This window comes from Monodon monoceros, unplaced genomic scaffold (genome assembly GCF_005190385.1).
Source record: "Monodon monoceros isolate NGI ecotype Baffin Bay Population unplaced genomic scaffold, NGI_Narwhal_1 Super_Scaffold_1, whole genome shotgun sequence".
NCBI classification, from domain to species: domain Eukaryota; kingdom Metazoa; phylum Chordata; class Mammalia; order Artiodactyla; family Monodontidae; genus Monodon; species Monodon monoceros.
This window is the reverse complement of record NW_021703765.1, coordinates 68861341-68887844: the sequence shown is the minus strand read 5'-3', so window position 1 is coordinate 68887844 and position 26504 is coordinate 68861341. Positions and strand designations below refer to the sequence as shown.

General features: G+C 51.1%; 1 protein-coding gene across 7 annotated transcripts in view; it reads left to right on the top strand.

Annotated features, from left to right (window-relative positions):
* Nucleotides 1–3622: 3622 nt before the first annotated feature.
* CMKLR1 (chemerin chemokine-like receptor 1) overlaps nt 3623–26504 on the top strand; it is a 43837-nt gene continuing 20955 nt past the window's right edge. For 3 of the 7 annotated variants that reach the window (XR_003794467.1, XR_003794457.1, XM_029228776.1), the window contains exons 1-2: nt 3623–3849; nt 11942–11995. The gene's annotated coding sequence lies outside the window, so the exon portion shown is untranslated. Of the gene's footprint in view, nt 3901–11091; nt 11996–20878; nt 20919–26504 lie in introns of those variants that run through there. The other 4 variants (XM_029228798.1, XM_029228790.1, XM_029228807.1 and 1 more) reach the window with 4 other exon arrangements.

Genomic DNA, 26504 nt, shown 5'->3' with positions numbered 1-26504 from the left:
TTCCTATATCAGGCCTTAGATTTCAGAATCCTATTTAAAAAAAAAAAAAACAAAAAACCACACCAAAAAGTCAAAAAACTCACCGGAAGGCTTTTCACTCCAAGGAAGAATACGCCAAACTTTGCCGCCATGTTCAAAATGGTGGCCCAAGACTGTGGCTTTGGATTGGTCGGAGCAGCGCGACTCCGCCTGTTCCTCGCCGGGCCGGGTGGGGCTGTGAGCTCCGACTTCCACCTCTGGGCCTCCGGTCTCCGGCCTCCGAGGCCTGGCTGGCTGGGAGCCCAGCGTCCTCCGTCAGCCTGGTGTGGCTCCCAGCTGATAACACCTGAGCCTCATTATTATAGCCTTGGGTTGGCTCGGGAGGCGTGAAGCCTCCGGGGGGCCTGCAGCAGCAGCACCCAAGGAAGGAGGAAAAGGCAATATCCATAAATCCATCCAGAGGCCGGATTCTCCCAGCTCCCCTTTCAGGATCTCCCCTCCCCCACCCCCAGTGTGCTCCATCTTCCTGGAAGGCTGCTTCCTCCCTCTCCTTCCCCCCTCCATCCTCTACTTCCTCCCCCTTCCTTCTCTGCCCCCCGCCCCCCACCCCCCCCACCCCGTCCCCTGCTCCCTCATCCAGAACAGATGAGGAAACTGAGGCTCAGCGAGGTGAAAGGACTTGCCCACACAGCTTCCAGGGGTGGAGGCAGGGATTCAATCATATCGGGTCTGTCTGATCCCAAGGTCTCTGTTCTTAACTACGATTCTGTGGATTGAGAAGGTGACCTGTCCTGGGATCCAGAATGTATTCTTAGCGGCTTTTCCATTAAGAATACAGATGGGGCTTCCCTGGTGGCGCAATGGTTGAGAGTCCGCCTGCCGATGCAGGCGACACGGGTTCGTGCCCCCGTCCGGGAAGATCCCACATGCCGCGGAGCGGCTGGGCCTGTGAGCCATGGCTGCTGAGCCTGCGCGTCTGGAGCCTCTGCTCCGCAACGGGAGAGACCACGACAGTGAGAGGCCCGCGTACCGCAAAAAAAAAAAAAGAATACAGACATTTTCTGTATCAGTGGTTTTTAAACTTGAGCCAGCATCAGAATCCCTTGGTGGCTTGTTAAGAGCCTGCATTTCTAACAAGTTGCCAGGCAAGGCTGCTGCTGCTGGTCCAGAATCCATGCTTTGAGTACCACTGTATTAGTAACAAACCTTTAGATGGTGATGTATAGGATCCCCCTTGCATGGTGGAAATGTCCTCTCCTTTGGACCAGGAGACTTGGGGCTGCTGCTCTACTGCTAACTGTTGGGTGACCTTGGGCGAGTCCCTTGCGTTCTCTGGATCCAATGTTCCCATCTGTACAGTAAGGATTTGCGTGGGCAAGCCTGGCAGAGTGGGGAGGAGAGGAGTTTGGAGTCAGGCTGGGTCTGACTTCTGACCCTAGGAAGCTGTGTGACTTTGGGCAAGTGACTTAACCGCTCTGTGCTTCCAGTTATTATCTCTGAAATGAAAGCATTAAACCAGATAGTTTCTAAGTGTAAATCTCACTGAATTAAGGGTTGAGGATGGTGGGGAGAGAAGATGAGGTTCTCGGGCTGGTCATATGGTGAAGGACATGTTTCCCCACTTGCCAAAGTTCTGGAGGCCTAAGAAGAGCATATGTCCCTTCTTCCCCCTCCCTCCCTCCTTTCCTTCCTCCCCCTTCCTTCTTTCTTTTTTCCCTCTCTCCCTCCCTTCCTTCCTTTTTTCCTTTCCTTCTTTCCTATGCACCCTCCTTCCCTTTTTCTCTGTTACCTTTTCTCATCCCCTCCCCCACCCCTCCCCTTCTCTTTTCCTTTTTAAACAGGTTATTTTCAGCAGCCCCAGCTTTGGAATCAGACAGACCTGGGTTCAGTCATGCCTCTGTTGGCATGATCTGGGCGCCCTTGCCAAAACGACTTTCCGTCCGTGGCCCCAGAATCCTCATCTGTAAAATGGGCAAATGTCACCTCCTGCAGCGTTGTTGGTTCACTACTTACTCCATGGAAAGCACCTGGCACAGGGCAATGCACACAGTGGGCCCTTCTGTTAGTTCTTTAGTTTGGAGGCTAAAGGCGGGGCTCTGGAGCCAGGTGGCCTGGTTGGAATCCCAGCTGTGCCACCTACTAGCTGTGTGGCCTTGGGCAAGCGACTTAACCTTTCTGTGTCCCAATTTTCTCATCGCAAAATGGGGGCAGAAACAGTGCCTGCTTCCTTCCTTCATAAGGATTAAGTACCAAGTTTCTAGCACACTGCCTGGCTGTCAGCTGTTTAGATAATTCACTGATGATGGTGATGTCGCCAGGCACCGTGCTTAGCACTGGGGATACAGCAGGGGACAAAACACAGACCCTTCCCCAAGGAGTTCCTAGTGCAAGGGAAAGAGACACCCTAACAAGCTGGGACAACATTGCATCGGTGCTGTGATGGGGGGAGCCCAGAGCAGTCCCCCAAGGGGCAGGGAAGTCTTACCTGGGAGGTGGCCCCAAGCTGAGACATGAAGAGAGAGTGGGCGACTCTTTGAATAATAAACATGTTCATAGGAAATTTGTATAATAAAGTAATTGGACAAGTGTGCAATGGCGTGCTCACTATAGTCGGAAAGTTGAAAGTAACCTGATCATCCACCCTCAGAGTATTGTATTGATTAAATAAACTACGGTACATTGAGTAAATGAAACAATTAGCAACTTTTAAAATATGGTAAAGTATATATACATATACACATATATTTTATATATATAATCATTGAATGCAAAACCAGGTTACAATATGGTACACAGAGCATGACTGAGCCACTTTACGTTTATATATAAAATATATATGTGCATGTGTATATATGTGCATGTATGTGCATGTGTATATATAAAATATACATGTGCAACATGTTCAAACCAACATGTTAATGATATTTATCTCTGGGGAGCTGGGTTTAGGATGAAAGCAGAATTTATATTTAAACAACACAAGGTCAACATCGTTAAAGGTTTGATGTAGTTTGTTAGTTTTCTAGAAGTGGTACATGAATGTAGGTATATTCCAATGATGGATAAGAATTTTGCTTCCCTGTAACATTTACTAAAATCAAATATTACAGAACATTTTAATCTTTGTTCATCTGATACTTAAAAAAAAACCACATTGCTATTTTAATTTAAGCCGCCCCCCCTCAAAAAAAAAGGAAGCAGGAGGTCATCAGGCCACGAATAGGGGCAGGAAGCAGGAAGGGCATCCAGGTGGAATGATGCACAAACGCCTGGGGTGAGGAGGTGACCCAAGGTGGTGGGATATCCGGCAGCTAGTCTTGCTTGTACGTAGACTGTCTGGAGCTCCGGAGGCCCTTGCTGGGAGCAGACGTGCTTCCCACAGCTGCCCGGGGCCCACATGTGCTCCTGGTTTGTGCTCAGACGGTGAGCACAGCTCCCAGCTCCCAGAGGGGCGGGTCGTCCCCAGCAGGCCTCGCCATCAGCCACCACCCACGACAGGCAGGCTCCCCTGACAGCCCCGCTCCACGCAGCTGGCCGCCCCCGCCCTCCGGTCAGCCCGGTTTCCTGCCCCTCCCTCTCTCCTCCCTCCAGCTGTTTGGCAGAGGCCTGTCCCATTCAGGACAGCAGCCCTGGTGAGCAAAGAGCGCAGGAGCCTCCGGGGGATGAGAATGTTCTAGGGGGGCTGAACTCTGGGCTATTTGAGGGGCCCTTGAATGAATGGATGCACTGCTTTCTGGGCAAACGGCCACAGCCAAAGGACAGTGTGATTTCAAGAAAGAAGTCGGGGAACACGGGTCTCCTGCACAACCTCGAGTGGTCTGAAGTCACCGAACGCTTGGGAACACCTGGGCAGAGAAGACCGGCCACAAGGTATCACGCTCCACTCTGACATCACCCAGAGGCGCCAGGAAAGGGGAAATGGTAATAGAGAGAGAAGTTCTTTGGTTCTTGGTAAAATGTAATTTTTGTCAAAATGGAAATAGCTTTATTATGATTTTCAGATTTCCAAAGTAATGCATGCTAATTGTAAAAAACCAGCGAGGTCACCATAGTTACAAGAGCAGCGAGCTCAGTGTTTCCCTTCGGTTAATGCTCACAACAACCCTACAAGGGAGATGCTTTCATTGTCCACATCTTATAGGTGAAGAAACTGAGAGTCAGGTTGGGGGGGTGCGGGGCTGGGCTCTGAGATCCAAATGACATGAGAGTCTGCATAGCCCACCTTCTTAGCTGCTGGACTGTCCTACCGCTCCGCTATGGAGAGGAAAGAAGGGGTTCCTAACCCAGAGGTGAACCTTCGGGTGCCTCTCTGTAGAACTCTCACTCACCCTCTCACTACTTGACCTATGATGTTTGTTGAGTGCTTACAATGTACCAGACACATAGGAGTATCTAGATGTGGACACACACATGCTTTTCCAACGTCTCGTTTCGTACCTTACCTTGTCCTTAACCACGGATCATGAACCTGCATCTGTATTTTCTATGTTCCTCCAATATACATTTTAGTGGCTGCACAGAGAGGGTGAGTTGGGATTTATTAATCATTCCTCCATGTGGTTGCTTCTTCTTCCTCTTTTTTTTTTCATTATTATAAACAGCACTGCAAAGGCTGCTCCTAGTACATCATCTTTGCGTGTTTGGGCCTATGGATACGTTTCCTAAGGTGAAATTCCTGGCTCAAGTGTTCGCGTGTTTTTAAGTCTTTTGAGGCTATCGCCCTGGAAGGTTGTGCCGGCTTGCACTCCCCTGGCACAGTATTGGGGTGTGATGTTCTCACAGCCTCACCCACACTGGTTGCTACCCATCTCCTAAAACTTCCCTGATGGGAAAGGTGAGAATAACATCTGGCTGCTTGACTTTGCACTCCTTCATTCATGCTGAATAACCTTTTTAATCTTATTGTTCATTTTATGACTATCCTGCTCAAGTCTATTCCCATTTGTTCCTTGCCGGCATGTTTGTCTCCTTTCTTATTGATATTTAAGAGTTCTTTGTATATGAAGGATATGAACCCTTTGCCAGTGGTATCTGTTGAAAATATTCCACTCCCCTCTCTGCTTTCAAATTAGCACATTTTAAATGGGTGAGCCATTTGGACCAGCGTTTGGCAAAGTTATGAGCAAACAGCACATCATTATACTCAAGTAACTGTTACTTGATGTCAGTCTGATCATTCAGACCTATGTGGTTCAGAGAGGCCAGCGAGCAAGTGGCTGAGCCGTGGGTCTACCTTCTCTCTCTATGCAAGGGCCCAGCCCCCAGCTTCCTTTTTGTCATCCCTGACCTCCTTTTCAAGACCAATCTTCCCTGTAGTTCTTGCTGTCGAATTACACTGAGTCGAATTAGACCCAGGACTGCTCAAAGGGCAATCCTGGGACCACGAGCATCCGTTTTTTGAGTCAGAATCTCTGAGGATGGGGTATAGGAGTCTGCATTTTGAATCAGCACCCCCAGTGATTTTGACACACCCTAAAATCTGAGAACCACTGAGCTAAGTGTCTTTTCTTTTTGTCCTTTGTCCAAGTTTCTGGGTTCTTTGTTGCACACTGAGGCTTCTGTTTTTCCTTTCTAAGCAAATATCTATGCTCTTCTGCGAGTCTACATGCCCTGTGTCAGCAGCTGAGGCCAGGAGACAATGGTGGAGAAGAAGCAAAACTTGGTCTTGTACCACAGAAAGTCAGACCACATCATCCAGCATTCGGGCTTTGACATTAGTTTAAGCCACAGAGCCCTTTCTTCTGATGAAAATATATGGAGAAGTGCAATTTGAAGACAGATAAAAGTGATGTTTTTCTAGTAGAAACAGAAGTGGAGGACTCCAGACGGCAGCTCACTGAACCTCACTCTCACTGCCGAAGGGCCTCTCGGAATCCTCTTGGCTCTCGGGGGCAGGTTGAAAACTGCAAAATCTACTCCAAATTGTTAAGACACCAAAGTTCTTAACCATTGCTGAATTTGCTGTGTGACCTTAGGCAAGGTACTCTCATTCTCTGGCCCTAATCGTCTCACTTGTAAATAAGGAGGTTGAATGTTGTATTAGGGTAGTAGGTGCAGTAACAAATAGACCCAAGCACGTATAATGGCTCAAACAAAACAGACGTTTGTTATAAGGCAGGTATTTGTGAGTGGAGGGTTGTCCTCTTCCACACAGTGATTCAGTGAGCCATCTCACATTCCGACTATCCCTTGGACATCATCACCGAGGAAAGAAAGCATGGAGGGGGCATGTTTGCTTCTTAACTGTTTTCTGCCACACACGAGAACTAGTCATGTGACCAATCTAGTTGCAAAGGAGGCTGTGAAATGTAGCTCTTGGCAAGGGTGGCTCTTTCCCATCTATGGCTGTGTACTGTGGAAGGGAGAACGAATTTTTGTGGACAGCTAGCTGTCTCTGCCACAAATACGGTGACCTCTTGGGTCTCTTCCAGTCTCTGATTCTAAATTTTCATTAGTTAATCTTAAAGTTAACATGGTGATGTTGGACCCACAAATACTTTCCTATCCTCAAAATAATCCCCATCAAATAGACTGAGTAAATTCCCACATTCCAGGCCCCCTAAACATGGATTTCCTTGAAACCTAGGCAACTGCCATTCTCTTTCCCTCCTGGAGAAAGGAAACAAAAATAACAATGTTGTTGAGCAAATCACTTTGATGAACCAAAGGTTTTTGTATCCACTATCTCATTGAATCTCCCTATAACACTACATGGAAAGGCTTCATGATTAGCATTCCCATTTTATAAAGGAAGAAAATGAGGCTCAGAGAGGTAAAGGGACTTGCCCAAAGTCACACAGCTCATAAGCAAAAGAACTGGGATTTGAACTCAGAAAATCCAACTTCTGTCCTAGGGTCCTACTGCACGTTGAGTGCACGTGTGCAAGGCTCTGTGTGTGTGTGCCAGTGCATGTGTGGGGTTAGGGTAGGGGTTTTCCTTGGGCTGTATTTCCCCAGGGCGGGGTATAAGGAAGTGGAAGTGAAGGAATCATTGTCCAAGTGCCCAGAATGGGCCAAGCTTGCTGTTTAGAAGGCAGCCGGGTCGTTGTCTTGGGCCGAGGAAGCCCCCTGTGACTAAGTATTATAGTCACTGGCCAGAAAAAAGAGAAGGGGGTGGCGTGTGAGGACACAGCTGAGGCTGTGTGTGGGTCCTGGATGCCACCGAGGCCTTAACTGGGCCAGGCGCGTAGTAGGTGCTTGTGGATGATTTCCTGCGTGAATAAACCCACGGAGGAGTGAAAGCTGTACCTGTGCGAGAACCTAAGATGGGTCAGCCCAGTCCCTGTTTTTAAGGCCTTTGGGGGAGGGGAGGCAAACTTGTCACATAGACTTTTATTCAGTCACTCAACAAACATTTATTACCACCTGCTCTGTGTCTGGCACTCCACAAGGCAGGGTGATGAAAAAGACAGGATTCCTGCCCTCGTGGGACTGTGGAGGGGCTGTGAGGGTAGTTACATTGGCCCCGTATTAGATCTGAGGAAAGTGAGGCTCTGATTGGTTGAGCAACATTCCCAAGGTCACTTGGTGGGTAAGACCCGGGGCTCTGGTTCCCAGGTCAGGACTCCTTATGTGTCCCTGGCTGAGGGCGAGGCCCTAGCCTCGGGCCTGGGATGCAGGGTTGGCTTCTGGCTCCCAGGACGTGCTGTTTTCAGGCAAAATTAGGACACCAGTTAATTTACAATACTTCTCTCTTGGAACCTCTGTATTTTTGCAGCGTTGGGCACAAGCATGATAGAGGAAGAGTAGAATTTCTTGCCCTGCTGGGTGGAAGCCAGAGGCCATGTTCATTCTACACGGTGCCGTCAAAGAAAGAAACATTAATGTCAGGCTGCCATCGGCTGACAGCATGACATGGCATGAACTCCACAGCCACCTGCTCTAGGCTTCAAACCCCGTCTCTGCCCTTTAACCTCCCTCCCCCTCTGAGTCCTCATCTCTAAGGGGGGGGGATACTCTCAGGGTCTACCACTTCACAGGGTTGTTGGGGGTTAAACGAGTTAATATACGTAAAAATATACACGAGCACAGCACATGGCCAGCTCAATGAAGGCGCTTCTATTTTAATTCCCGGGGAAGTGGGCACTGATATTCATGTTTGTACGCAGGGGGTGATGTGGACATCTTGTGCCCTGTGACCTCGGGTTCCCAGGACAGGAAAGGTCATTTCAGTCAGTCTCCTGGCTTCATGACTTGCCCCCTGGGGGAGTCCTAGGCTCCGTGGGCAGTGGGGGGGTGTCCCACCCACCACAGACACACTCTGGCGACCTTGGAAGTTTTAGCAGCTGACGCAGCAGAAGGGTCAGCTGCTATCCAGGCAGAATGTCAGAATCGGTTCTGCTTTCTTGGGGTATGTGACTTGGGTCCTCTGATCTTGGCCCTGGGATCCCACTGAGAGCAGCTCTTGTGCAAGGAGGTGGGTTGGGTGGGTGGGGGGGGTGGGGCATCTGGTGCAAGAAACAGTGGCTAGCGTGCTCAGTATTTCCTCCTGGAGCTCAGGGGTCAGAGACACAGGAGGCCTGGTGGGGTGTAGCCAGGCAGACCTGGGTTCTGGTCTCTGAGCCTCAGTTTCCTCTTGTTTCAGAGTTGTTGAGTTCTGCAGTGTTCAATCAGTGATCTGGGGGTGGTGATTAGGGCCAGGGGACATTCAAAATATGCCCATCCCTTGTTATCAGAATTTGTTTGAACAGTTTTCAGAATCTACGAATTCCGGGGTGTGGGATGAACGAATTGTTCAGATAGTCAGTGTGTGAGCCTGTTGCTGCTATAACAACCACTGCAAACTTTGTGGCTTAAAACAATACACATTTATGATCATACCTTTCTGGAGGTCAGAAGTCTCAAATGAGCTTCACCTGGGCCTTTCTGACTGAGGCCTTTTCGATTGTTGAAGACACTCCCATCAGTGCCTGCCTGGTGCATTCAGCGCCCGAACTACCACGGGAGCAAAGAGGGGGTAGCTTTGATCGGGACAGTCAGGAAATAGTGTCTGGAGAAGGGAGCATGCACCTGAGCTGGTTCCAAGGATGACTGGCCTCGAGCGCCTGGAGGAAAACTTGGCCAGAAATAAAAAATATTTCTGGCTGGGAGAGCAACGTGAGCAGCTTGACAAGCGAGGAATATCTGATGTGGTGAATGGAAGCAGGGAACGGCCGGAGGGAGCCTGGATGTTCTGCAGGGCCTTGAAGGTCCCATGCAACTTGCTGGGTGGTCCAGGGTATGCCCCATTTCACCGGAACAGCATCTTGTTGTCCCCAGACCTTGCCCTCTCCAAACTTGGTGCTTAAACTCAAACATTTGGACGAGTGAAGATTCCAGACAATCTCAAGTGAATTGAGTTTGAAATTCCAACTTGGCAGAAGGGCATGTTGGTTAGTGGCTTCATCTCCTGGGTTGTCTGGTCCAGAAACCAGCTCGGAGGAGAGAATACTTCTTTGCATTGGTGGCTTTCTTGGCTGAATGTTGGGTCTCTTCTCCTAGCACATCCAGGACTTGCTGACAGCTGTAGGCACGGAACTTGGGAGAAATGAGGTGTTTCCTTCAGGGCTAAAGAGAGTTGACTTAGGGTGGCAGCTGTGGCCAGCCCGGGATATGTTTACTGTGGGGAGAGGGACTTGGCCACTGGCCGCTGGAGACAGATGAACCGGGCTGGGCATTGAAGGGTCTGCTGGCCCCTGCCATCGCCGGGGGGTAGAGCTGACTGACGTCAAGAGCAGGTCTTCGGGGAGTTCGGGCAATTTACAGTCTCTTTTATGACAGATGCGACTCACAGGGGGCCTTCTTCAATGGTCAGGGATGTGGGTCAGGAAGAAAAACGACATCCCTTGAGTAAGAAAGAAACGGCCACCCGGGGTAGAAGCGGGACTCTGCCAGCTCACGGACCTGTTTTGAAACCCACCTCTGCCCTCGCTGGCTGTGAGACCTCGGAGAGGACACTTAACTTCTCTGAGCCTCAGTTTGCTCCACTGTAAATTGGGGGTGATTAAAGGGTTTTCCTCACGGGGTGGAGGGTGTTGGCTGGCTTACGTGAGATGCAGAGTGGCACAGAGTTGGGGCTGATTAAAGGGTTTTCCTCACGGGGTGGAGGGTGTTGGCTGGCTTACATGAGATGCAGAGTGGCACAGAGTTGGGGCTGAAGACCAACTGTGGCCTGAGCATGAGGGGCTGGCTCAGGTGGTGGGCAGAGCAGCGGGGGCCGGAAGTCCTGAGCTGTGAGAGGCTAGAAATGCCAGGTGTGGACGGTGCCAAGGTCGGAGCTTCACCCTCCACTTCCTGGCTTGGCCTGAAAAACGGCGGGGTCTGGGTAGAGACCCCAGGTCACAGGTCTTTCTTTTCCTGGGACCAGTGGGGCCTACTGGCTTAAATGGGCCTTTCTTTTTCTGTGTTTCCCTGCCCTCCTGAGAAAAACCTCAGACATGAGGGAAATCAGAACCAGGACCCTGGGGAAGGGTAGGGCAGCTTCCCTGAGCCTGGCTGGGCGGTGCTGCTCATCTGCCCCGTCCCACTGGGCTGGCCCTGGCGCCACGCATCCTGTCTGCTCCAAAATCTCGGCCCTCTCCCAGCTCTGGCAGCTCACCCTTTCCAGGGGGCTGGGAAGCCAGCAGCGCCCCCAAATTCCTCCTTCCAAGAGCTTTTTGTATTGTTTCCACTGTCTGAAGGGACAGGTAGCTTTCATTCGCCGAGACCACGCCGGACTTCTGCTCAACCCTGCTTCCCACCGCCAAGATCCTCTTCGGGGGCCAGTCATTCCTCAGCTGGTGTCACACAGACCCATCAGAAATGTGGGAGGTGGGGCAAACTGTCTCATTTTACAGCCAAGGAAACTGAGGCCTGGAGAAAACATGTGTGCTCACCCCTCCTCCATTCCCTAATTCACAGCCTCCCTCTCTGCCTTGGGAACACGTCCCACCTCCAGTGGCCCTGGCTTTCTGTGCTTTGACGGGGCCCTCAGAGTAATGGTTCAGTTTGGAGTAAGGCAGACCTGGGTTCGAATCCCGAGTCGCTTGATGACCAGCTGGGTGATCTCGGGTCGGTTCCTCTCTCTCAGCCTCGGTTTCCCCACTTGTAAATGAGAGTGTTGGCAGGTTCTGCCCTGAGTTGTGTGGTGAGAATTAAAGGAGATAATCCATGTAAAGGGCTTAGCACTGGGTCCCGCACTTAGTGGGTCCCTGCAAAGACTTCTGGGCCCTGAAAATGGGGTATGTGGCAGGTCCTTGGTAAATACTTCCTGAAATGAGATTGAATTCTTTAATCACCCCCTTCTGCTCCAACCCCCAGACTGTTTGGCAGTTATTTTTTTCCTGTGAAGGATGAGGCTTAGAGATTGAGGATCAGAGAGGTTAATTGGCTCCCTAAGGCCACACAGCTCACAGCGAAAGGAGTCAGGCTCCTGAGCCTTGCCCTTCGTTTACCTGGACACCACAAGGGCTGTTCCTATTCTCCTGGTCCCTTCTCCAGAGCTCACCTACCCTCCTCCTCTGTGATTTCCAGCCCTTTCCACTGATGCCACAGACTCTCCCTACACCAGTCAGGGTTATCTCATTTATCTTTGATAGCTCGATCAACACTTATGAGTCTCATGCCCCATCCCTCAGAAGACTCTTCTCATCCAGATGTTGCACTGAAAACCAAAGGGATCAACTCCTTCACCCTGAGGTGTTTGCAGCTGGTGACAGCTCGCAGGAGAGGGGGTTGTGAGCCTGGCGCCTTAAGCCAGCACAGCACGTCCACAGTGGTGGACCCTCAGGCTTTTGGACGCGGGGGAGGGGAGCCTTTGGCCCGGGATCTTCCTGGAGGTTAGTAAGCGGCAGCCTCCCCTGCTTCAGGGACCTGAGGACAGGCAGTGACTGAGTCAGTTCCATAGACGTCTGTGTTACCACTTCCTCATACCTCCACTGGGACCTCTCTGTTCCTCCCTTTTCTTGTAGAATTGCGTTGACTTTTTTTTTTTTTAATGTGACAGAGCTGCATATCAGCGGAGCTCAGAGAAACCGAACAGGCCTGGGAGGCCGTGAGGGTAAGTGTTGCAATCTTGGCACACCCACGTCTACACTGCCTGCCTGCCTGTGGCCTTCTGCCAGAGCCCACGGGCCACGGTGACTGAGGGTGGTTAAGGCTGTGTCCTGTGACCTGGATGAAGAGGCTGGGGTCCCTCTCACCTTCTGCTGAACTGGTAAAACTGTTCCCTCACTCGGGCGTCCTTCCTTCCCTGTGTGGGCATTGGAGCCGGTGCCGGGTGACCAGGGGGAGAAGCATGGCTCGTCAAGGTGTGTTTGGAGAGGCAGGATGGCATGGTGGTCAGAGCTTCTGGAATCCGACTGCTTGGCTTCAAATTCCTCGCCTTCCTAGTTCTGCAGTCTTGGTTTCCTCATCTGTGAAATGGGAACGACACTGCCTCACAGGGCCTTTGGTGGGGGGGACATGGATCTAGGGGAGGGCACATTTTATTTTATCTTATTTATTTGTTTGTTTTTTATGGTACACGGGCCTCTCACTGTTGTGGCCTCTCCCGTTGCGGAGCACAGGCTCCGGACACGCAGGCTCAGCGGCCATGGCTCACAGGCCCAGCCGCTCCGCGGCATGTGGGATCTTCCTGGACTGGGGCACGAACCCGTGTCCCCTGCATCGGCAGGCGGACTCTCAACCACTGCCCCACCAGGGAAGCCCTATTTTATTTTTTATCTTTGTTATTTTGGTATTTGCCGTGCCATTTGTTTAAAGGAAAGAACCTGGGATTGGGGAACTTGGAATTGGGCGTTCATGTGGGAGACGCACTTAGCTGGGGTCCCAGAGCTCGGTAAGCGTGTGGCGTTCACGACTTTGTCTCTAGGTGTCCGTGTCCCCGGCGATAGGGCAGATTTAGTGAGAAGCCCTGCCCCTTTCTGCTTTCTCGCTGTGGCGCTTTGGCAAGTTGCTGTGCCTCGCTGAGAGCCGTGTTCTTGAAAACTGGGGCTGTGTCAGCTCCATCTCTGGTGGTTGTAAGGATGCAGGGCTGACATCAAAGGTGGGCCTGGCCCTGGGGCAGCCATCAGTTCTGGAAGCGCCTGAAAGGCCTCTTTGGGCGTCATCTGGCTCCCCCGGGGCGGAGGCGGCAGTGGTGTCTGGCTGGTTTCTCCCCTAGGATGTCATATGGAAATGCTGGGGGCACCCCAGACACTCAAGTTCCTTAGGGGGCTCTGAAGCTCATGGGGTGCGGAGCAGGGCCACCGTGGGGAGCTGAGTAGAAGGCCGGCTGCCTGGCCCCTGCCTTCTCAATGTACCTCCTGCTCCCAGGGCCCCTCCACCCCTTCTGGCTCTCCCTCCACTCCTCTCCCCTTCCCCCTCCTTTTTTCGGCAGCCAGTGCTCTGAGCCAACCGACATCTTCCAGAGCTGGAGTGGATGGAGCATCTTTGGTCAAAACCAAGCACTTACCTGCACCCTGAATCGTGGGCCCTCATTAACCCTTAGTGAGGGAATGAACACATGAGCCGCAACAGCAGAGGGCCAACCCCTGATATTTTGGGGGACAGCATCTGGGGCATCACTTGAAGTCCTCTCTTTCCCTTACGCAAAACCAACCCTCACTAAAGTTATTTTGAGGTCGTGTGCCTTATTTTTAAAACACACATAATTCCTTTGAGGGCATACGTTTTGTAAAAAAAAAAAAAAGAAAAAAAAAAAGCATGGGACTTTTGTGTTCAACACCGTAATATTCCCGTCCATTTAAAGACCAAAATTGTGTCCCTTGGAAATCTTTGGCTCGGCTCCAGGGAGAGGCCCCTCACCTGATTCCTATCTCTGTGGTTCATTTGGAGAAACTTGGGGTAGAAATGCATGGATCGTCAGGTCTGACAGGGGACACTCTCAGACAGCTGAGTCCTCTTCCCTTGCTGCTCTGCTGTGTATGTGAGGAAACAGAGGCACAGAGAGGTTAAGTGACTTGCCCAAGGTCACACAGCTGGTAAAGGCAGAGCCAGAGTTTGAACCCAGACAGCGTTAACCACAACACTTGCATTCCCAGAAGAGGAAACTGAGGCCCAAACGTGATGTCAGAGAAAGAAGCCTGGGTGTCCAGACCATTTCTTCAGCTGTGCTGGCTCCTGAGCTCGGGCAGGGTCTGAGCCCCATGTCCTCAATGCTGCACCAGAGGGCATCTTCAGGGTCATCTGAAATACCTACAGGTTCGAGGCTCAGAGAGGGGAAGAGATTTGTGTAGATTCTTTGAAAATTAGAAGCAGAGTTGGGCCTGGAACCCAGGCCTCCTACCTCAGCGTGGTTTCCCTCCAGGGAAGATTCAAGGACGTGGGTTTGGATGGGAAAGATAGAGCTGCTCTGTGGGTCTCACTTTCCCCTGATGTCCAAAGGGGAGTTGAGAACCCCGACCCACTGGAACCTGTCTGTGGCCAAGTTTTTACCAGCCTGCAGAGAAACAAAAAGAGAGAACACAGACAATCGAGCGATTGTTTTATTCATAAAGTGAAGTATTTTCAGCTGAGAAGGATGAGTCCACGTCTCATCGATTTTTGTCAGTATTAACATACTGTTTGTTTTCGGAAATGGTGAAGATGGTCAAAGACAGCTTTAATTCTGCCGTGCCCTTACTTGGCAAACCTAGAAATGTGGTAAGTCTAGGACAGTCTCAGAAGCGTTTGGGAAATGTAACTGGTTCAGGAGCTCGCTTGAGCTCAGAGGGTCTCTTGGGCTCCTTTGAAGTGAGGGTAGGCACGGGTGCGGCTGAGGTGGGGCGCCCAGAAAGAACTGAGAAATTGGGCGTGGAGATGAAGGCTCTGGCTGCCAGCGCCAGGGCTGGACTTCAGAGAGGGGGATATACCTGGCACACCATGGTTTCCCCACAGGGGCAACAGGATGCAATGGTTGCCATGTGAGGCCTCCGTCATGACTGAGTCCAGGCAGTGGGCAGGGAGGGAGAGGACTGGGGGAGAGAGAATGAAAGGCGGAAATGCTGATCGTGGGTCAGAAGGACACAGGAGGGGGCTGGGAAGGGGCGCAGGGAGCCTGCTCTGGCTGGGACAGAGGGCGAGGTTTTGGTGGGAAGGGGGCTGAGTGGGGAGGAGTTGAGAGGGGGTCGTAGGGCCTCTGTCGAGGTGGTGGATACACAGGAGAGGAATAAGTAAAAGACAGTCCCAAGAGGCTTGTTGTGGCTTCTGAGCTGGATATCTGTCTGAGGCAGGGGCTCCCCAGAAGCAGAGCCTGAGGTGAGGATTTGGTGAATGGGAGGTGGTGAGGGTGTGTCTCAGGCAGGGCTGGGATTTGGTGAGGGAAGGGAGGCAGGGTCATGCCATTTCAGGGTTGGATCTCATCCTTATTGAACATTTTGATATTTTGCTCATCGTGCCTTTTGTGCATTAGCTTTGATTTTTCAATGCTGCATGAAAGTATTATTTATCCTGATTAGTGGGTTTGGGGGGGCACACCCTTAAATTTGCATTCAAGGATCGGGCACAGGGAGGATGTCAGCAAGGATATGGTCTCAGGTGGAGACTAGCCTCAGCCTGATCCCCGGGGGGTGGGTGGACTCTGGAGCCTGAATTGTACCCCATGGCAGCCGGGGAGAAGCAGCTCCTGCTTGGCTGAGGGCAGTTCTCAGGAGAAGGGGGCAGCAGTGAGCTGTGATATCTAGCATTCTCTACAGCTGTGGGATGGGTGCCCCCCTCTGGTAAAGGGGATCTGGGCCACCAACACCTACTACAATATTCTTTGAGAGATGGCAGTAAAATTTGAATTATTTATAAGTGCTTATGGCTGCTGGACTGTTTCTTTGAATGTGACTGTGCTAGAGCTTCCAGGGCGCAGCTTCTATTCCTGTTATAGAATGGATGAATGAATGAATGCTTGCAGCAGGGAGGGTGTCCGGGCTTGGGGAGAGGGGAGCAGGATGGTGGGCGGAGCTAGTGTGGCTGTGGCCCTCACCTAAGGGGTAGACTCATTTCAAGTTGCTCGTTCATTTCCTTAGAAGGTGGGAGCTGGGGAGAGGAAGGCCAGAGTGGAGTAAGTATCTATGATTCTGGCCATGGAAAGAGGAGCAGAGGGAGGAGGAACCTGGCTTTGGGTTTCTTAGGACTTGGAATTACATCTTTGTATTCCTAGCTGCTTGCCTGCTACCTGGCAGATAATACGGGCTCCGTGAGGTTTCCTGAATGTATGAATGAGAAATATGTAATCTGTGAGCAGGTATTTACACCTCAGTGTGAAAGAAGCTCTGAGAGGAGGTTTTGTATACTCACACTCCCTTATGGCTGTACCACATTCATGTCTGGGGCAATGCCAGGCAATCGTACGGATCGTAATCATACCTGACGACACTAATAATAGAAACAGTGATAGATTCTTTACTGAGAACTTAACGTGGACCAGGCATTGTTCTGGATGCTCTGTATTCCTTCTCTTATTTAATTCTAATACCAACTCTGTGAGGTATGTACTATTACTGTTCAATCTTGCAGATCGGGAAAGTGAGGCACAGAGAATTTAAGTGACAAAGAAGTCTCACAAGTCGTAAGTGGCAGAACTGGGATTTGAACTTGAATGGCCCAGCTCCAGAGCCTGCCCTCTTCACTATCACGCTGAGCATGGCTTTGGGTTCAAGTCCTGGTTCCTCCATTTTTTAACTGTGTGACCTTGGGCAAGTTGCTTGACCCCCTCTGAGCTTTAGTTTCCTCAGTTGTGAAGTGAGGGTAGTGTCAGGGCTCTTGGGAGGCTGGAGCAAAGTGAGGGATGGGAAGGATCCTGAGGGCTCACGGTGATGGTTCCCACGGCTCAGCATCACGGTGGTTTCAAGGGTCCCCACTTGTGGCTACAAACTGCGGGGGCTCTTGGAAACCTACACCAGTGAGACGTTGCCAGGATTCTTGGCTGGAGGGTGAGGAAGAGGGATGAGGGAGACAAAGGCTCTTCTGTCAGCCACTTGGGGCCCGTCCCAAGTTGGGAAGATGTGAGTCCTGTAAGGGAGAGATGAGGAGTGCCTGGGCGTGGGGCGGGCACTCTGTTGCCCGCCAAGATTTGTTCTTCATGAGAAATGGGTGGAAAATTATTTTGGATCCTTTCCTGAGGGGCGGGGATGGCCAGGGCCCATTCATGGAGGGGAGAGGTTTCTCCACACCCCAGGAATGCGATCACGGCCTTATTTTAAAACAGAATGAAAGCAGAAAACAGCTTCAAGTCGACAGCTGCTGTGGGCTGCTCAAGGCGGCCAAGCCAGCTCCAGAAAATGGCTTCCCATGGGCTCAGGCTCCAGGCTCTGAGCTCGGGGTCGACCCCAGAAATCTGCTGACTGGTCCGTCACTACCCTGCTCTGTGCCTCCTCCAGCCTGAGTGCCTTCTTCTCTGGGAACCTACAGGCTCCAGATCTACCCTTTGGGGTTGCTGAGGGCGCCTCGGGCCTAAATCTGTCTCCCACACTCTGCAGATAGATTCGTACACCGCAGAATTCATTTCTGATCCCAGATTCTGATTCATTTCAGTCCACGTGGCTCTGAAGCTTTTTTTTTTTTATGGATTAAATCACAGCACGGCCAGTGAAAAGGAAGGGCTTAAGACTTGTTTTCTCATCATAAAAGAAAGGGTTTGAGAGCCCTAGACACTATTAAGAATAACTGGGGAATGACACACACACACACACACACACACACACACACACACACTGATTTCATTTAATACTGTAACACATACATGATGATGAACTCTAACAGTAAGAGACTGGAAACAAGCCAAGTGCCTGTGCCCAGGAGACTGGATAAGTAAATGAAGGCAAATCCAATAATGGAATACTATGCAGCCATCAAAAAGGATGGGTGCTTTTTACACACTGATATGAAATCATCTCCAAGGTATATCGTTAGGTAAGAAAGACAAGCTGCAAAATAGTGTGTGTAATAGACCAACTTTCATGTAAAACAGGGAAGAACTTGGAGATATATTTGTATTTGTTTAAAGACACTCTGGAAGGAGACATAAGAAACAAAAGGATTTGGGTGCAGTGGGGACTGGGTGTATGGTGGCAGGATAGAATGAGGATTTGCATTCTAACCTTTTTATAATTTTAGATAGTTTTGAACATCACCAATTCGATGGAGTTGTGTAGCCTAGTCAAAAATTTAAGTTAAAAAAGCCAACTTAGAATTGTGAATGGACACCCACTAGGCTAAAGCAAGTGCCACTGTGAAGAGATATTATAAACGCTAATGTCCGTGGCTTTCACCACCGTTATCTCTTTGACCACCACAGGAACATATTTGGGATTTTAAGTCTACTCTACCTGACTCCAGCTTCCTCAATGTCACAAGGAGAAAGTTCCTTCTGGTCTCCTTGAACCTGCCTTGAGAGGGTCCTGTTTGAGGTTTATGTAGGACCCACTCTTTCTTCAGCATCCATGTCATCCTGGTGGCTGACATGTGCTCCCAGTGGCCCCCTGTGGCCGCGGCCGGTCCAGCCGATGTCTCACTGTGGATTTGCCATCTCATTCCAAGAAAATCCTTGAATGCTTGACCCCTCGATGAAGTGTCTGTAGGAAAAAAATATGTCCTCATGGGCTAATATTCAGTGGACACAGAGATCCTCTGGAGAAGGTAATGACTGAAAACCCATGCTTGTAGGAGTCGTGAGTGTCCTTGTCAGCATCCTTTTACCATAGAACAGGGTAACAGACAAGCAAGCCCAGGGCAGTGAGCATCATGACACCCCAGGCCCGTCTCCGGCTGGTGGAGAGCGTGGCGGGGTTCTAGCATTTGTCACAGAGAATAATGTCCTGCTCTCCGCTGCCTATAGTATCAAGACATCAGTTCAGAGAAACGGCATCAGCGAGAATGCCTTGAGGGCCACACACTTCAGGCCCTTTCCCAGACATTCTAGAAATTTCTTCCCATTAAGCCAGCAATGCATAACCCTGGATGTCTAGACCAAAGCAAATAGTCACTCCTTCCCTGGCACATCTGGGGAAAGCAGCTCCTACTGAATGGCCTTTTGGGGCAGAGCTGCCAGCTTACAGGAGGGGGTATTGTATTCAGGCAGCCAGTGTTTGGAAGCCTCTCCTGAAACATCTGGAACCTCAAGCCTGCATCTACCATCAGCACATCTCTGAGGATGCTGGCCTGCACATCATGCTGTGTCCTCTCTACACGGAAGGTCCTCTCTGGTCCCCGAAGGTTTCGCCTTCCCTGAAGTGGGTTTGTTTTGAGCCAAGGGGCACGTGACTCCTGTAACTGGTTTTTCTTTTCCAGACTAGGAGTCTGTGAGTCCACTGTGTGGCCCACCCAGGCTAAGTATTTAGGACATTACTTATTGTCTGCATTTTTCCCCTCAGCCCTGGCTCCGTTTTCTGTCTCCACCCATGTTTCCTTTCCTCCTTTCACTCTCACTTTTAATTTACGTTCCCTTGGATACCTGAGCCTCTTCGGAGCGTTATCCCACCCTTGGGACCAAGCCGGTACCTAAGCAAACAAAAAATTTGACAAACCTGCAAGCAAGAGCAGCCTGTGAACACCCCTCCCCCTGCCCGGGGAAAGAGCAGTCCCAGCTGTAGGAACCAGCAGGTAAGGGGTTAAGAATGATGCAGAGGAAGTGCTGGCCAAGTTTAAAGTGAGGAAGTGGCCGCTGCCAGGGGAAGGAGGTGGCCGGCTTATCCTGTGTGACTCCAGGCTGAGGGGAATGTGGCAGGTTGCTGGAGTTCAGTTTAGTAAAAAAAGGAAGAGCTTTCTAATGACTTGATGGGTTTTTCTAGAAGTTCTGCTGTGGGGATGGGGGAAGAGAGAGAAGGGCAACCTTCTCTGGAAAATAGCAGAACCCAGGGAGAGTTTGTTTTCTGATGATTTTATTTCTGAGTGATGACTCGAGGGCCTAGGGGATGCCCGAGAGGAGGTTCTAAGTGGATGGTCCCTCACTTTGAAGTGAAACCAAGCCTCAGAAACCAAGCAACTTACCAGGAGGGCTCCCCTTCCTGCTGCCTGTGTGATGATGTCTTGTGTCTTTCTAAGCTCTACCAGGCACCGGGTTTGGCCCACTCTGCTCTCTACAGCATCCCCACGCCTAGCACAGTGCCTGGCAGAGATCTGTCAAATTTAACTGAATGAAAAAATAAAAGTTTTTTTTTTTTTTAAATGATGACAGAGCTAGAATAACAAAGTCGATGTTATCTGACTCCAGAAGTAGCTTCCTTTAAACATCACAGCCACGGGGTGTGTTTGTTGGAGCTGGGATTTTCATATAGGCAGGGCCACCTGCCTGTCCTGATTTGCCTGGAACGTTCTGGTTTTAGCACCAAAAGTCCTATTTCTCAGGACACCCCCAAACTGGGATGACTGGTCAACCTATATACCCTGCATTTGTGATCTCACGTAAGCCTTACACTGGCCCGCTTTGCAGATGAAGGGACTGAGTCATGGCCTGAGATCTCAGGGGTCAGGCTGGCCTTGGCGCCTGGCTTTGCTGCAGCTGTGTGAGGCTTAAGCCCTCCGCTGCCCTGAGCCAGTTTCCTTTTTCTGTAACATGGGGGTGGCAGACCCCTCGAGCCTATAGCCTCTCCAGCAGTGGCTTTTAAGGATTCTGACATTTCCTCTGGGCTTCAACTGTCTTCCCAGTGAGACCCTTTCTCAGGCAAGGCTGAGTTTCTCCTTGGGAAAAGGTGACAGCACAGTTATAGGGTCAAGGGGGAGGGCAGCCTGTCCCTCCTCCCCCCAAGCCTGGGAACAGGGTGGGATCTCCTACATACTCCACCAATGCCAGCCCTTCCGTCAGCTGCCTGGGCTGGAGCCAGGCAATTCCAGGGGGCCAGAGCCTGCCTGAGTGCCCCAGGGGCCCTGTGCCTGGTGCTGGCAGCCTGGGCGGGGCGCGGCTGGGGCGGCTCAGGCCTGCAGGATCTCCCAGGGGTCCTCCGGCTGGATGTGCCTCTGCAGCCCCCTGCCTGCTCTGGAGCCTGGTGTGTGGCGACTGCACTGGCCAGAGGTGGGTAAGTCGGGTCACTGAGGGCTCTTTGAGGTGGGGTTGTGGGTATGTGAGACACGGCTCCCCTGCCTGCCCTGTGCATGGGGGAGTCAGCGGGTGCAAGAACAGAGGGCCTTGCACACAGTGGAGTCCCCAGCCAGCAAGCCACAGAACATCAAGGGCAGTCACGGTGATTGAAGGTGTGGGCCCCCGTGTCAGAACAGCACAGGTTCAAATCTTACCTCTGCCTCTTCCTAGGTGTGGGATCTTGGGCTAGTGGCTTTGCTTTTCTGTGCCTCAGTTTCCACATCTGCAAAATGGGAATGAAAATACCCACCTTAAAGGTTTGTTCTGAGTAGAGGCACTGGGTACACAGTTGGCGCCTGACAAGTAAGGGCCACTGTTATCACCACCTCCCACCCCCAGCCTCTCAGTGGTTTAGATTCCTCCCCTACCAGGGCTGCACCTGGGAACCCGGGGAAGAAGGAGGGAGAGGAGGGAATGTGGCCTGAAGGCTTGTCACGGCCTAGCAGTGAAAGAGGCCAGCAGCCCACCCAGGACTCTTAGAAGCGCTGTGATAAGGACAGGAGAACATTTTAAACAGCTGTGTGGATTGCAGCTGGGGTGCACTGGAGCACGGGCTCTGGAGACCACAGATCCAAGTTCAAGTCCTGGCTCCACCAGGGCTGTCTGGTGATCCTGACCAGGTTCCTTTAAGAGCCTCAGTTTCAACACCTGTTAAGTGGGGATAATAACCATCCCCGTCTTGGGTGGGGAGCTGGTCAGGCTACGGGGAGATAAGGAAGGCAAAGCATCCAGCCAGATGTCTGGCACATGCCAGCAGGATCATTCTCTGTCTTCTTACCATTTGCTCTCCGTTCTGCCTGTCTTTTTGTCCAGTGCGTAGCGAGGCTGGGGGGAGCAGGACAGGAAAAGGTTCCTCTGACCCCCAGCACAGCAACCTGTAAGAGCAAATGCCCAGAGGCCTTGACCGCCACGCATTCAAGGGGCACTGGGCTCCTGGGGGCACAAGTGAGTGGGTCGTCTTGGAAGGACTGGGGGTCCAAGGTTCCCCCCTGTGGCCCCTCCCTGATCCCAGCTGGCGGTTTCCCATGAACCCTGCCGCCCTGTCCTGGGTGGGTGCGTGCATGTCGCTGACCTCCCTCGGGCTGGCGAAGGGGAACAGAGCTCAGTGCTCACAGCCAGGGGCCCTCCCTTCCTCTTTTTTGCAGCTTATCTCCACCCAGCCTCCTGATCTGGGCTGCCTTTTCCCCTTAACATCCCTTCCCTGAAACTTAGTAACGTCAGGATCAGGCACGCGCGCACGCGCACATGCCCCCCACATAGATGCTTTTAGCCTTGTTTCATCAATAGTGAGATAACAAGAAACAGGATCTATGCTATGCGCTCTACGTATGTCGAGTTATTTAATCCCAGAATAGTTCAGTGCAAGAGGTATTACAATTTTCCCCACTTTGCAAATAGGGAAACTGAGGCAGAGGGCAGGTAAATGATCCTCCACTGCTGAGATTAACCCCGGGCAACCTGGCTCCCCAGCTGGGCACTCAGCCCCTCCACCATCTGGCCTCAGTGAGAGCCTGAGCTTGATGAGCTGGATGTCTAACCTTCCCCCAAATCCTATTTCAAGGAATAGCTAATGATTACATAATAGCAACATTTCTGCCTTTTGTCTTTCATAGCTCTGCAACCCCCATAATTCCTCCACACTGCACCCCAACTTTCTTTGCTTTCCTACTCTCTCTTTCCTCCACTCCAAAGTCTTCCTCTCTCAGTCCAACCTGTCCATTTTAGAGATGTGGAAACTGAGGCCTGATCAGAGAGGGAAAGTGCTTGCCTAAAGTCACACAGCAAACCAGGGACACCATGGGAGGTTCTGTCAGTTTGTTCTCTAAGCTCAGCCCTCAATGCACTCCTCAGGTTTGCTGGAGTGGAAGACAGGGAGGGGAGGGATCAGGTTGCATCCTTGAGATGTCCTGCCACCCCCATCATTTAGCATGAACTATTCTCTCCCTCGCTTCTCTCCACACCCACAACTGCTCCAGCCTTGCCCCCAACCAGCCTGAGCCAGTGAATGGTGGTGGTGATGGGAGTGTTGGCCCACAGGCCATTGTTACTTTTACTGCAGTTAATTGTGGGGGAGTTAAAAGTAGAACTCTAATGGTGGAATTCGAGGCCTAGCAACAGGGTTTACCAGGCATCAATTTTTGGGTAGGGGATGCCTTTCTGAATCCAAAAATCAGACCCCAGAGGCTGCTCTTTCATCTGCACCCGTGTTCTTCACTTACCTGCCTCTCACACCCATCCTAGGATTAGCATACCTTGTAAGCTACTGGTCTGGCTGCCCCTTGGCATTTCCTCCCTCCTGTCTCTCCCCATCCCCAATGACACCCAAGGATGGGGAATCAGTGTTGCCATGGTGACTAGATTTCATCTGTGGCCATCAGGGATTCTCGGGCTGGGGTTGGGTCTCAGCCCCTGGGACTGGCCAGTGTGACCTGGCTTCTTCCATGAAGACTCATTTTGGTGTATCCTGTCCCTACTCCTCTGCTCATCCAAGATTTTTCTTGGGAGCATTGGCAGTTGCCATGGAAACGGCTCTTGAGGCAAATGTGCCCGTGCCAGCTGAGGAAGAATTCCCTCAAGAAAATGGGGAGATTGCCAGACTCCCCGGCTCTGTGATGGGGCCCTTGATTTCTGAAGCCTCCAAAAACTGCCACTTCTGAGTGGACCTGGAGCTGGTGGGGGATTCTCACTCAGTTCATCAGGTCTTTTGCTAGCCTCTTGCCTCCAGTCTCCCCTCTTCCAATGCAGTCTCCGTATGAGCCACCTGGGCTAGAGCTGGGGTTGTTTAGAAAAATGGACACCCCTCTGCTTAAAAACCACCCATGGCTCCCTATTGCCCACAGGATAAATTTGGTACCTTGCAGGAGGTCTCATAATCTGAACCCCTCTTCTTTTCTCAGCCACGTCTCCTGCCATCCCCCCAAAATTCCCACCACACACACACAGACACACATGCACAGACACCCACACACAATCTAACCTCACATTACCCAGCCTCTGTACCTTTGCACACAGTTTCCTCTGCGGAGATGCCTTCTCCCTCCACTGCTCCATTAAGCAAAGGCTTCGTACCCCTCAAGCCTCAGCTCAAATGTCACTTCCTCCCAGAAGCCTCCCCTGATTTCCCTGGCTACCTTCCCTTTGCTTTGTACAGAGCCAGGGCCACAAACTCAGCGAGCAACAAGGTCAGGCAGGAGACACGATTGACTAACATAAGAACATTCTCCACTTCCACAAAGAAATCCACACTCTCCCATTAAAGCTGAAAGTGAGAATGACTGTTCATCTTTCTCTTATCTTGCTCGTGTTTCGACAACAGTAGAGAGCCAGGGCAGGCTCCATGGTGAATCACACCAGACTCATTGCCCCAGAGTCAAGGGGTTGAACATAGGGAGGCTGCCAAGAACCCCATCCTGTCTGTGATGCAGGCCCAATAGGGCTGGTTTGCTGGAAGTCTGGATTTTAGGTGACATCTCAGAGCACTGACTATGCCATGTTCCTGCACCCACCTCCCCTACTTGGGGGCATAGACTCCCACAGTCTCCAACAAGGAGTGTGACACTTAGGAGGTATTCACTAACTGCTTATTGAATGGATGTTTGAATGAATGGATTCATGCTGTTTCTTGAACCTGCTAAACCTGCTCCTGCCTCAGGGCCTTTGCACTTACCCTTCCCACTGCCTGAAGTGCTCTTCCATCAGATAGTGATATGTCTCCCTCTCCCTGTATTCAAGTCTGCTCAAAGGTCTCCGTATCAGAGAGGCCTTCTCGGAACACTCTGCCTAAAATAGCACCCCGCCCCCATCTCTATGCCCCACTCCTCTTTATATTTTAGTTCATAGCATATATCATCATGTTCTATTCGTTTCATTTTTCCAGCACTTCCATACTGCTTCCAATGAACTAGGCATGCTTCTAAACATTACCGACATAAACTCATTTAATCCTCGTAACAACCCTATGAGGAAAGAGCTATCACCCCCATTCTTCAGATGAGGAAACTGAGGCACAGAGAGGTGTGGTGACTTGCCCACAGTAACGCAGCTGGTGAATGGCAGGGCAGGGGTTCAAACCCAGGCAGTTTGGCTCTAGAGGTGTTTGTCCTCTTTATTACAAATTTGTTTATCTGTTTGTTACCCAATCCTCACCCTTGAGAATGCCAGCCCCTCCAGGGAAACAATGTGTCCATTTTGTTCCCTGCTGTAGCCCCTGGATCTGGATCTGGATCTGGGCTTGGCACACAATAGGTGTTTAATAAATATTTCTTGGAAGGATGGAGGAAGGGAGAGAGGAGGATCGGAGAATTGCAGGGAAGAATCCTTGGCCTTCTGAGCTTTCCGTTAGCCCAATGTCAAGGCCATCTTGTCGGAAGTTTCTCAGCCTCCTGGAGGGTTTGAGTCAGCCTGTCTGGAAGGGACCCCACCTCGCCCTCCCTTCCCCTCCCTCACCCTCCAAGAGGGCTTCTGCTTTCTGACCTCTCCCAGGCAAAGGTGCCAAACCGCACTCCTGGAACCCCAGGCCCATGCTGCGCACACTTCCTCCTGTGACAGGGCCATGGAGGAGGACGTTCCAGGCCAGAGGCAGGAAGTCTCCGAAACAAAGTGGCCTGGAGTGAACAGGGCTGTTGGGCAGACAGTGAGGGGCCTGGGCGGGGCTGCTCTCGTCTAGATGTGCTGGGGCCTCAGGGCTGCTCAGGCGACGAGCAGATGGGACATGGGAGAAGGCTGGAAAGGGGTCTGTGACGTGACGCTGCAGCCTCCTGGTGTCTCCAATTTACCCAATGTTCCCTGACATTCTGGGAATTCTAGAAAAGGCTGTGTCCTGCCAAGTTCTCCTTGGATCCTAAAATAAAGGACCCCACCAAGAGGGTGGAAACATATTTTCCAGTTTTACCGCTGTGAGATAAATCCCCCCCCTTTCCTGTAATATTACTAATTACTGGTATTAGTAGTATTGGTAATTGTGATCATGGCAGGCACAATGCCAAGCACTTTACCAGCCTTGTTTTATTGTATCCTCACAACTCCTAGAGAAAGATGCTATGGATGAGGAGCCTGAGGCTCAGAGAGGTGAGGCAACCTATACAAGGTCACACAGCCTCTAAGTGCTGGAGGTGGAATTGAAATCTAGTTCTAAGTGATATGGAAAATGATTCCAGGGAAAACCAGGAGAGGAGAAGCCCAAAGTCCAGCCTAGAGCTCCTGGTTATACCCATTGCTCAGTTTCTGGGTAACTTTGGGAAAGATCATGAAACTTGTTTGAATCTCAGTTTTCTTATCTGTTAAATGGGCATAAGGGGGAATTGGCATCGTCTGAGGCCCTATGAGCGGCTGGCTGTTTTGCTAGGTGCTTCATATAATCATTTTCCTTCATCTTCCCAGTATGTTGGGCCATCTCTATGTGCCAGGTTGGAAACGGAAGGTTGGAGATGTGGAGAATGGGCCCGAGGCCACATAGCCCGGGCACCTCCTTGTTATGCTTTAATGCCCTGTGCGGCCGGAAGTGGGACAATGCTTGTTTTAACCG